The sequence below is a fragment of the Lissotriton vulgaris genome, chromosome 9 (genome assembly GCF_964263255.1).
Source record: "Lissotriton vulgaris chromosome 9, aLisVul1.2, whole genome shotgun sequence".
In the NCBI taxonomy this organism is placed as follows: domain Eukaryota; kingdom Metazoa; phylum Chordata; class Amphibia; order Caudata; family Salamandridae; genus Lissotriton; species Lissotriton vulgaris.
In genome coordinates, this window is record NC_141697.1 from 657,494,440 (window position 1) to 657,507,393 (window position 12,954).

A 12,954-nucleotide genomic window follows, 5' to 3' on the forward strand; every position below is an offset into this window, starting at 1 on the left:
TGCTTTTAAGAGTGGTGGTAGTGAAACAAGATGCAGAGGTGGCTAGTTCTATCCTACCGCCGATAGGATGCTGAGCGAAGCAGCTGTAGGGTCAGAGTGCAGTAACGCGAGGGCAGCTGTCATCGAGGGGGTCATCCCCCTTTTCGTGCGGTGTTTCGGAATAGAGGGATCAAGCCCTCAATACTGCCTAGTAACGCAAGGTGTTGAGGCACAGTAGCCCACCCCTGTCAATGAATCGTCGGACCCTCTGTGTACCGCTCTCTGCTGGTGATGCTGTGCACTGCGTCTCTTTTTTGGTGCACGATCCCTGATGCCGGCTGAGTTCAGTGATCGAGGGGTGCACAGTAGACAGTTGCTGCGGTGGAGAAAGCGACATAGCTGTTAGATCGGATTCCCACAACCCATTTCAAAGCGACTTGCACCACCTATATTCCCTTGCTCATCACACACAAAGTGTAGTTCTGCTCTTCCAAGGCCCTACTTCTTCAATGGTTGCAGGAGGATGCCGGTATGGATCTGTGATATATTTCTCCGGTGATTGCGGGATTCTGGGCCTGTGATAGAACCCGCCACCGCCCCCTCCCTTTTTGCTTTGCAGTCTGAAAACGCGGTGCAGCTCCGCGCATGGACCTGTAGGGGGCTCGCTCTGGCCCTGACTGCTGCCAAGCACACACCGTTTCCTACAGGGTATGTGCAGGCCGAGCCCAGCTCGCCTGCCGCACAATGAAGCATGCAAACGACCATGTAACCATCTACCGGCCTGGGATCTCGGCGGGCTCTGCTTTGCTGCGCTCGCACGCCCGTGGAGCTGCTTCATACTTAAAGCATCACTTAAACCTAAACTCACTAAACTGCTACACTGAGACCCGAGTACTCGTTGCTGAAGATGGACCATCAGTTCCTTTTTGGTACTCCGGCTTCACTTCACCATTACATAGAAAGTGACGTTTTTGACAGCTGAAGTCCAGTTTTTGACAGCTGAAGTCCAGCACGTGTTTATTGATCAACATTTCAGGCGCATTCCTCTAGGGGTAGGATTTGATAGAATGCTACTGCTCCGAGTGTAATCTTGATTTTGCTGCTGCACTGTCTTTATTGAAGATCGTTTCTAGTGCAGAACTAGCAGGTGTTATGCAATATTACGTTTAAGGGTCTTATTTTCTTTTACTTGGTTATTTTAATAATTCGGCTGACACGTAGAGGTTCTGTAGCAATATCAGACTCTAATTGTTTAACTTGAAGTTTTGTGTGATTTGTTTTCCTCACTTTAGAGTGCGCTGTGAAACCAGGTGCTTTCTATATGGGTTGTGCCATTATATTTTTTAGTACATCTCACGGTGAGCAAATAAAGTAGTTTGAGGGATCACCTCCACATTGCTCTTGTTTCTAGAAAGCAAGGGGTTGTCTTTTTCTTGTGACTTTCAGTTTGTTTTCATAAAACCATTTGTGCTCACCTTTTAAGTTAATATTTTTTTAGATGTCTGTTATTGCTCTGCCGAATGCAATGAATGTCAACAGAAAATATCCACACTTGTATCAGTAGTACATTTGATCAAGTTAGTGACAATAATGCTAGATGAAAACGTTTTTGGTCACACAGGCGGAACGTTAGACTCTTGGCAGTTAACTTTTAATTATTGACCAACTAAAATATATTTTGTTTTCTCGAAACAATCTTGGGAGTTTCTCATTGTTGTTAGTAGTGTTTGTTTTTGTCTGCGCAGTATAACCGGGGACTGAACACTTTAGTGTTAATGTACAGAATTGTCAATGTCTGAGTCAACATGGCGCCAAGACATGGCAAGGGCTCTAAACGCAACTTGGAGTTCATTTAGGATTCGTAGTTTCACAGAGCATTCGGAAAGTATTCGTTTCACTATCCTGTTATGTTCGAATAAACTTGAGGCTGGAAGGTCTTCGTTTTTTACCACACACGTGTTGGGGATCGTATACTTCCATAATCCTCTGCAGCGAAAGCCAAAATCCTTAAATGCTATTTTTTTATACACCGTACAGTTTAACTTTCAGAGTTCTCTACGTTTTTAATAACTTAAGTTGCTACCACTAGTGGTATTGGAGATCGCATCTTGTAATTGGTGCAGCAGCAAGCTGTTGGAGCATAAATGTTAACCCGAGCATAGTTGGAAACTGTAACTGTTCCTCCTCCTCTGGTTGCAACTTGGTGTTGTGAACGAAGACGAGGCTCCTTGCATTTGGCATCGTCCACACCGTTTGTTTGTTTGTTTCTTAAAGAGTTTTATATAGCGCTGGCTAGACCGGGAGGTATCGGAGCGTTTTACATGAGAACAGTTGAACAAAGTTACATCAGTTACCATAGCATAAAATAAAACAGATACGTCTGTTGCATGATTGTTTTTTCAGTGTTTTAGATCATAAAGCTATAACTATATTGACCGACAATGTGCATGGTTAGAATAGAAGACTGCAGAACTGTGCGGCAGTATTTAATATGAAAGGTGGGTTCAAACAATACCTTTCAGTGTCAAAGGATTGCACTACTGTGCAGGACATCACATTGTGTTGCTTTCAAGGAAGCCCGCTGCATGTCTTTTCCCATGCCTGATACATACGAGTCTGACACTACTTAACCACCAGCTTAGAAGTAATGTCTAATCAGGGAATTTCGAGTTTACTGTATGGTACAGCCCTTTGTTTCTCCGGGAAGTATGTGCTATATTTGTACAGTTCCATCCTACAGACCTTCCAATCAATGTTTTTTCTGCAAGAGCCCCTTATCTGGAAGGTCGTAGGTAGCGTCCTCTGTATTCCCACCCTCAGGCCATGCATCTGTGTTCTTCGGTTCATGGTTCAAGGTGTAGCGCTAACATGACCATCACAGATCTGTAATGGGGCTTTCAGCCTGCTAGGAAGGTCTGTCTAATAAAACTGGTAAAAACTGTCTGACTATGGGTGTTGCCCTACACCTCAAACCAGAAGGCCACTTAAAGTCATGGCACGAAGCACACAGATGTCTAGAAGTGCTGGGACCTCTGTAAATGAGTTACAAACTCGAGAATCTGAAATTGTGTCCTTCCTGGCCATTTCTTTAGCACAAGAGGCTGACCTTGGTTGTTCTGGGTGTGTGGGTGTGTGGGTGTGTGTGGCTCTGGGTGTGTGTGGCTCTGGGTGTGTGTCTCTGGGTGTGTGGGTGTGTGTGGCTCTGGGTGTGTGTGTGGCTCTGGGTGTGTGTGTGTGGATCTGGGTCTGTGTGTGTGGCTCTGGGTGTGTGTGTGACTCTGGGTGTGTGTGTGGCTCAGGGTGTGTGTGTGTGGGGGGGCTCTGTGTGGCTGTGTGTGTGGGGGGCTCTGTGTGGGTGTGCGTGTGGGGGGCTCTGTGTGGATGTGTGTGTGGGGGGGGCTCTGTGTGTGTGGGGGGGGCTCTCTGTGAGTGTTTGTGTGTGTCATTTGCGAGAGAATAAGCTATTGGCATTGTAAATGACAATGCCATTTATTTATGTTTAAAAAAAACATAAATAAAAATAATGTCAAGAGCAATGCCAATAGCTCTAACTTTAACAAAGGCAAAACCATTGCATTGTAAATGCTTGTTTTTTTGGGAGGCAGGCAAGCAGCTTGCCTCCGGCGGCTCTATAAGATATCATTCATGCCAGATACGATTAATAGGATGTGAATCAGATTCAGATAAGTCAGTGTACCGCCCTTAGCTGTCCACCGGCTTCCTGCCAGCGCCGCAGTACTGGTGTTTAAGTTAAAAGCCCCTGGCAGGTTCACTGGTTTGTCCAAACATGGCGCGCAGTGACGCACGAATTAGGTTACCACAGTTTGGTTTCACTTTCTCATGTATGGTAATCATCGTCTCACGGTCAACAAGCTGCTCAGAGTAACCCCGGGCGTTGTCTGAAGGATAGGCAAGCAGAGGATCCCCTCTAACTTCCATCATGGTACAAAACAAACAATTATGTTTAGTATGCGTCTGTATTAGTTTACTAAAATCAAACCATGAACTGTAAAATAACGCTCCGTCCGAATTTCCGAGGCGTCACATCACACACGCCTTCACTGCAATATTCAACTTGAGTGCATCAAAAGAATTGAATTAAAGAATAGTTTGCCCTCGCTCGCGACTCGCTCAAATGCTTGGTGGCATCCTGATTCCTGGCAGTCCTCCTGAGTCCTGGCCGGACATATTCTAGACTGATTCTAGGCTTTAAAGTTGAAACCTTGTGCAAGGACAGTGCACGCACCGGCAGTCCGCCCCCCGTCTTTGTGAAAGCACTTCTTGCAAAAAGTTTGCAAGCATGCGACTGACTGAGCATGGTTTAAATGCAGCACAGACACAGTACTGGTGCATTGTGAGTACACAGCAGGCGAAAGCCCTCCGTGCCTATGGATCTTTGAAGTGGAGCTCATATACTAGAGAATACAAGTTTAGCAATGTTAGCATGCATATTTTAGCAATAATTAACTGGGGAAACTGATCTTATGAACAGGTTTTTTAAACAATTGGACAAATGATACACGTCAGTGCACGAAGGCAGGTACTTCAAAATGTGACCTGGCGAAAATAAAATATCTACAGAGAAAGTAATACATTTAATAAATGTGTAATGAAAATAAACGTAGAAAGGTTTGACGGGTGTCGAGTCTTTGTGAGTTTGTAAGTGGGCCTCCCATGATGATTTGCTACGAACACTTATTTTGTGTTAAATGTCAATTTTCAAGAATATCCCACTGGGTTGCCAACGATCCCATTAAATGATCTAATAAGAAAGGTAGGGAGTTTCTAGTGCACAGGGGGCCACATCCTTGGCACCTTGGACCGTTTTGAAAAATACATTTCAAAAGAGCAAATGCACTCTTTTGAGAGTTTTCGAGTCCGTTAGTAGGGAATAGAAATAGCTTCTATTGACAAGCTGCCTGCAGGCCATACTCTAGTCAATGCTCACTTCTCGCCTACAGACCGTAGTTCCACAGTGTCGGCAGAGGCCAACTTGCAATAATGGGGCCAAATTACATCAATTTGAGGCAGTAATGGAAATTTTGCAGCCTAATTTGCAACAATTAAAAAGTGCAATTAAAGACTTTTTCAACAACCGACTGCTACAAAAGTAAATATCCCCCTGGCCGATCTTTAAAATGCAAATCCTCAATTGCCTATCACCCATGCACATTAATGCAATCTACCTCTAGCCTGTGCCTATGAATGGTTGAATAACTGAATGGAAAGCCTTAGGATGGAAGGGAATGTATTATTATCTGTATCACAAAGATCAGGTTTCCTTTCCAAAATGGTGTTTTTCCCCACATCATAAGTTCACAGGCACCAGCATCCTGGACCAGTGCCATGCCATCCAGTACAGATGCCATCATCCTGTCTCGCTTCTCTGGCAGTCTTGGCTGGAATTCCCACTTTCGAGGATGGCACAGACAGGAAATTACAACCTCTAACTGTGGGTGATGCGTGACGGCCATGGCTCCATGGCCTGACATTTGAGCAGTTAAGAGCTTTAGTATAAATCCAAATATTTAGGTTCTTATATTAAAAGATCAGTGAGAGGTCTATAGACCGACCGATTGAGGTTCCTGCTTGCACTGCCTTGGAAGACTTTTAGCTCCAGCTTCCTTGAGTATCATGAAAAGCAGGATGTTAAATAAACTGGTTGCCTTTTTTTCTACCAGTAAGTACGTAGTTGCACACCTAAAGAATGAGCCCATAATCTTAAAGGCTCTTAAAGTGTGCAGTGTGCCATGGTTTGTGCTTGTAAATTTGCAGTGTAATTGTGCCGTGCCTTAGTATGTATTAAAGATTATGTACAAAAACCACTGACCGGAGAAGGTCAGCATCAGCCGCCCTCGCAGTGTCCTCCATTAATTTAATTTGAACTTCGAAGCAATCCATATCGCGCGGTTCGGGCATCACCTAAGCATTTGATTAAAAGAGGCGGCCCGTCCAGTAGAATCTTTGTGCCACTGGCTTTCTTGAGTAGTTCATGCGGATTTATTTTTCCTAAAAATTGCTTGCTTTTATTTATGATTCAAAAAAGGGGGTGGTGATGAACAGAGTGTCTGAATTAAGCAGACCACTCTTACCCAGTCAAGAGATCAGGGCTGAATCCATCACCGTTATTTAGCTCACTGCATCACCCCAATTCAGAACCTGGCTATATGCAAATTAGTCTGACCCAGTGCCTCATGGGAACAGGGCAGACCAAACTACCAAGCCAATTCTTCACCGGAAAGGAGACAAGCTTCCGGGGACCAGTTTCTGGCATTTCAGCCGTCGTCGGCCCGGCTTGCTTTTATTTATGGCGGAGGCCGACAGAGCTGCAGTATGTGCATACTAAGGAAATACCTGGGGCTTAATAATGTATTTATGCCTTTACTTTCTTCACTTCCTTATTACCACCAGCCACAGAAACATGGTAGCAAGAGGGAGGTGAGGTGAAGAATAATTTTGAAGAGGGTAGGGCGAAAGGGTGGGCAGCAGAGAGAGACAGAGGTAAAGAGGGGTGAGCCGTGAGGTCAGATACCAAGAGAGAGAGATGACGGAGCAAGAGATTGGTGAGGAGAGAAGGAAAAATATATAGAAAGACAGGGTGTTGAGGGAGAAATAGGTAGAGAGAAAGTAAAGACATTTAGTGTTAGAGGTAGACAGAGGGTGTGGGGGTTGGAGAGAAAAATAGAAGCGAGTAAGAGAGAGAAAGAATACTGAGGACTCTGCTGAATTACGCTCCCAAACAGGGCGTTACATGTCTGTGATTGTTCAACAACTTTGAGAGATGTTTGTAATTTTTAGGACAACAAGGTTGTGGTGAAAATGTGCTCTATTTTGCTGCATAGAAAAAATATTTCTCCAGTGTGGCCCGCAGCAAAACTCTAGTCCAAATTATCTATAATACCTTAGGCCTTGGATTCCTACTCCCGAATGTCATTACATTGAAGTTTATTTTTCAAATGTGTAAGTTTGCTGTGTTAAATAAGTCTGCACAGATGGTCACGCCAGACCATAGATGTAAAGTTATCCTTCACTGATACACACCTAATAGTAGCTACAACACACAGCTATTGCAGGAAGCTCAACAAAGAATCTCTGCCAGCACTGCATCTCTGGGATAGGCTCAGGAAATGGGATAGCTTGCAGTTTCACTCATCTTACCATTAAACACAGGCCTGGCCTACATGCTGCCTGCAAAGTTCCCTTGAGGCCTTGCTTAACCCAAGGCACGGTTCTGCTTTTACGATCTGGGTAAGTGAGGTTTGCCCATTTCGAGGGAGGGCAGCTGAGCTCACCTCGCTAGTCCATTCCTGAGATTACCTGAAGTTAAAGTGCCAAGCCCTAGAGGTACCAACGTAAACAAACTGAATGTGACTGCAGGAGTAGGGTTCCTACACAACCTGCCTTGCTCACAGGACTAACTTTGCTTCACTTTTGTTTCATGGAGCTAGCCTATTACTACATGCATATTATTAACAAATAACAACTGGCAACGTCTGGTAGCTACTCAGCTGCCAAAGCATCAGCCAATATGCTGGAATTCTACCACAGTACTGGATAGAGCAGGAAGTTGAGACACTTGGGGTTGGTGAGTTTAGGATTGTGGAAAGATTTGGTTCATACAGTTCACCAACATCACAACAAGCAGTGGACTTCAAAAAAGCTCCACTGCAACATACCTAACCACACCCTCACCACCTCCGTCGGAATGGACAAGGCTCATTTGCTATGTTTGTCTTTAGTGTGATGTTTAGATTTTTCACAAGCTTATGATTTCTTCAGTGAGGGCAGCCCCAACACTCTGAAAATTGTTCCAGTGCCACAGGCTTGGGTGCCTTTCTTTACTTTTCATGCTTTCTGGCCTGGGAGCCTTTGTGTGACGTTTCCAAGCTTCCTTGTCTGAGTACTTATGTGTGAGATTTCCATGCTTTCTGGCATGGGTGATTATGTGTGACATTTCGATGGTTTATGGCCTGGAATTGAATCTTATGTGTGAAAACACACATTTCCATGGTTTATCGCATTGGTGCTTATGTGTGACATTTCTATGCATTCTGGCCTGGGCTCCCTTTCTGAAATTCAGATCAGGTATTACACCTGACTTTTAGCAGTGCCAGTTGAAGATGTGGGTGGAGCTAATATAGTAAGTGGGTGGAGCCAGTGGAGGGAGTGGGTGGAGCCAGAAAAAAAGTAGGTGTGGCCTCCGAGAAACATTTCAGCACCTGCACTTCATATTTTACAAATTAAGCACTGGGTGCCCATGGACTTTTATAAACACAAAATGACTCTATGGGCACCAATATTAACACGTTATTTTAACGCGGCCGTAGAAGATAGTTTACCTATAACATGGGGGCAGTCAATCATTGAGCCGCTTTAGAAAAAAGGCTCCAGGTCTGAAGCACGAAACAATCGCCCCATTTCACTCTTGGACTCGACAGTTAAAATACTTAGTTGTGTCCTATTAGAGAGATTGGAAGCCTGGGCCGAGGAAAATGAAATCTTATCCCCAGTGCAGTATGGGTTCCGCAAGGGGATGGGAACAATGGAGCAGTGCGTGAACCTGGAACTAATAGTCAGCAAGTACACTAAAGCTAAAGACGGTAATCTATTCTTGTGCTTTGCTGACTTGAGTTCAGCATTCGATCTGGTGAAACACACACCGCTCTGGCCTATCTTGCTGGCAATGGGTGCCCCAATTGAAATTATCCATCTCCTTGCCAGGCTGTATGACAACCTGTCCAGCAAAGTTAGATTTGGAACAGATGGAGAGTGCACCCCCTTTTTTAAAATCAAGAGAGGAATCCGGCAAGGATGCGTACTTGCCCCACTCCTGTTCTCCCTTTTTATAAATCAAGTAGATCAAATTTTAAGGCAAACTAACGCAGATGCACCTATCATTAACGGTAACCCAATCCCAATCCTCTTATATGCGGACGACGCAGTCCTTCTTTCCAGGACCCAAAACAGATTGCAACATCTGATCAATAGGTTCCACATTTTTACCGAAAGTAGAAAGCTGAAAATAACTAAAGGAAAGACCGTCACAATGACATGTGGCAAGAAACCAAGAAAATGTAGGTCCTTTTTTTTAGATGGGGAGAGACTGGAATCCGTTAGGAGTTTTTGTTACCTAGGCATCACTTTCTCAGGAGATGGGAAATGGACTAGTGAACAAGAAAGTGTCCTTTTTAAAAAGGCTAGGTACACAAGCTGCGTTTTTAGATTTGCTGCCAAATTAGGGGGTCGTAGAATACATGAAATTTTGTCAATATATAATTCAAGATGTATAACATCAGCCATATACGGGGCCGGGATATGGGGCTATAGTGCCCAGAGTGCTAACTTGATTCAGCGTAAAACGATTAATTTGTGCCCCGGCTACGGCCTCAACCGAGATAGTACATAGGGAACTTGGCATGAATTATGTTAATGATCTAATTGCTTTACGACCCCTGTCCCTATGGCGCTCAATCTGGGCAAAGGAAGAGACACAATTTACTCAGGATGTAATTTCTGATTGTTTAAAGCTCGATCGCCGCTCAAATATCCCCTGGTTATGCCACATACAACACTGGTATAAGACACTGTACGGCTACAACATCTTTGAAGATTTAACAACGGGGTCCGTGTTGTCGAAGCGGGAGCTCAAAGTTTCATTCCTTAAACATACAGATAGGATTAGAACGGAAAGATATGTAAAACAAAGTACGTTTAATCTATACCTGGAATATAACAACAATGAAGGCTTCCAAACTTACCTAACTATTGTTAGTATCAGTTCCCACCGTTTTCTATTAACACGTTTGCGGTTGGGAATTGTGCACCATCTTGTGGCATTTTCTACAATTAAGAAACCCGGTGCATGTTTATGTCCCTGTGATGGCAAATCCAAATAGAGTATTTGTCACTTTTTGCTATTTTGTAACTTTTATACTCCTCTTAGGAAATTTTACCTAAAACCCGTCTTTTTAAAATACAATATGCGTAGTAAAAAAACAGCGATGCAATTGATGTTTAATTTAGAGACCCCAGATGTATGTTTCTATGTGGCCACTTATATTTTAAAATGTATTTTTGCACGGAAATCAATTATTGTATGAACTCAACCAATGATGCATTTTTATGGCAGCTTAGCATCCCCTTTTTATATGTAGAAATCGAATATCTCCAATACTTATATCACTTATAGCACTTTATACTGCGAATTTGCACATGTCTTGTTACTGGAATGTAGTGAGAAACATTTCTAGAGCATCCGGTCTTGTGCTGCTAAATGTATACTGCACTTTAGGAAGGATGGTACAGTCACTTTGCACTTTATTATGCTAGTTTGCACATCTACTTCCAGACGTATGCACTAAATAGGCACCTTAAATGCCAGACATGCGCTGCTATTGTATACTGTGTTCAGAAAGAATGGTATTGCCACTTTGCACTTTATCTTGCCACTTTGCACATGTACTAGTAGAACTATGCTCCAATGTAAGTTGTACATATGTAAGGATGATTCATTTAATTTTGCACTTTAATAGTGCTAAATTTGCACATACATTAGTATACAAATGCACTAAAAAGCACTTTAAAGACTGTCGGATATGTGGTGTTAAATGTATACCGTATTTAAGTAATCATGGCATTTGGCAAACCAAAATTGATATAAATATGTTTTTATTTTATTTTATGTTGTTGCTATATGGTTGTATTCATACATACCGAATAAAGCATTTTGAAATTGAAATTGAATTCACAAAGCAAAGTTGTACTTTTGGTCTGGTAATTGGGTGATACAAAACCATTTTGGGGCATATTTGATCTGAGACCCTACAGTGGCATGGAATTATTGTTTCTAAGCTCAGTTTCTTTCTTCACCTGTAGCTGGAGATGATAGATAGAAGACTGGAGGTCGTGCGATTGAGAGTAAGTATGGTGATGACTTTTTGAGCAATAAATTGCTGGTTGTTTTTGTGGCTGGTACCTTCTCACAGTTATGGTGCTTCTCTTTCTCCACCAACGCCACAAGGCCTCATTACGAGTGGTCCGCAAAATGAGCTAGACTTTCCCCACACCAGGAGTTACTGATACAGGAGGTAACAGTGTTTCTGGAGGAGAGGAAACCATGCTCATTAGGATTTGGTCCCTGTGGGTCCTCTAAGGAATGTGTAATGGGAAATCTGCAATTCTAGGTCGGATTTCCTGGCAATTCTCAATTCAACCCCAAACTGTCAGTGATTTTAGCTCTTTTCAGCAGCCTAAATCCCTGTGTAAAAGTAGAACAAATATATGCCTGATTAGGCCAGTATTGGGGCTTTTCTGCTCTAATCTCGTCATGTTAGAAAACTGCAACCTTTTACAGCTGTAAAGCATATTAAGGGGAATAATTTGAAATGAGTGTCAAGTTAGTAAATTCTTTGGGGTACAACTGTGTAACTAACATGCGGAATACATTTTATTAGGAAATATTTTAGTCAAAAGGCATTTTAAAACATGACATCCATTTTTTGGTCTTACGGGTCCTCTCGTCCCTAGCAACAGCTGTTACTGGGGCACCCTTTTTTCCCATGAGCTGCTTCCTGAGTGTCCAGCAGCCATGGGAATAGAGATACTATAGTGCACCACTATCTATATACTTCCGATATCCATTCTCCTTGTAACAGAAAAGAGGGGCCTCAGTCATGGTAAACAAGGGGCTAAAATAAGACCCTTAAACTCCCCATTGTGACTGCAGCCATTATCTGCCACTGTAGGGCCCTTATTACTTTTTTTATTTTTTATTCTTTTTATTGTTTCGTTGCAAACATATCGAACATCGGTGTTATTTAAACACATTGCATGGCACACGCATTATTATAGTTAGAGCATAGTTTCATACAATCCCATATCACACCCACATTGAATGTCAAGGATGAAGACAGTATCAACAGATGCAGCAGAGATCAATAGCCATAACAGTGGATCATCATACAGACCTTCCCATGGGGAAGTATTATGAGGTATTTGAGGTATGTGCGACTGTCCTGATTAGTATTCACTACGCATCTTGCTGTTCAATAGAGTCCTACCCTTAGTATATGCAAGCCGTTTCTCCAATCCCGGCATAGTACAAACACAGCAATGATAGCCATTATTCAACAATGGAGGAGACACATATCCGCCCACCATACGTCACCTAAGGATCCCTCAAAGTGCGGCTGTCTCTCTTTCCGGTGTGGTAGTCTAGCGTGGGCGCGCCAGTAGATAACAAGATTAGGGGAGCCTAAATGTCCTTAGGTCTGAAAGTTCTAGGCAACAATTCCGCATACGTAGTTAGTTGTTCCTGGCAAAAAACTAAATCTCACAACCAAACCTTGAAATTGGGTGCCCTCCCCCTTCCCCACCGACATGCCACCCTTCTTTTAGCCAAGAGCAGCGCAAGAGCCACATAGTTACGATGCACCGCCGGCAGTGGTTTTACATATCCCAGCAGGGCCAATAGCGGTGTAGGTTCAATTTGGATGTGTGTCATTAAATTCAGGGCGTCAAAAACCTGTTTCCACTAGTCATGTATCCTCGGGCATTCCCAAGCCAAGTGCAGGAAATCCGCTCCCGGGGCCATAATCTGTCACACCTATCTGTAGTGCGTAAATCATGTCTGTACAATCTGGTAGGGGCATGATACAACCTATGCAGAAATTTGTAGTGTAGGATATGTAGCCTGCTACTAGCCGATACCTGCTCAGTTTGCAAGCAGCAATATTCCCATTGTTCATCCGACAGATCACGGCCCAGGTCCTCACTCCAACATGTGCGAGCCAGTGCAGCCGGTTCCTCTCTATGCATGTGGACTGTGCGGTATATTAGGGAAACAAGATGCTTGGGTGTCGTGCTTCTAAGCATTAGCTGCAGCAGAGCCAGTGTAGGGGGTTCAGTCGGAAACTCCGGAGTTAAAGAGTGAATGCCCTGTCTGAGGCGCACATATAAGAACAGATCCATTGGCGT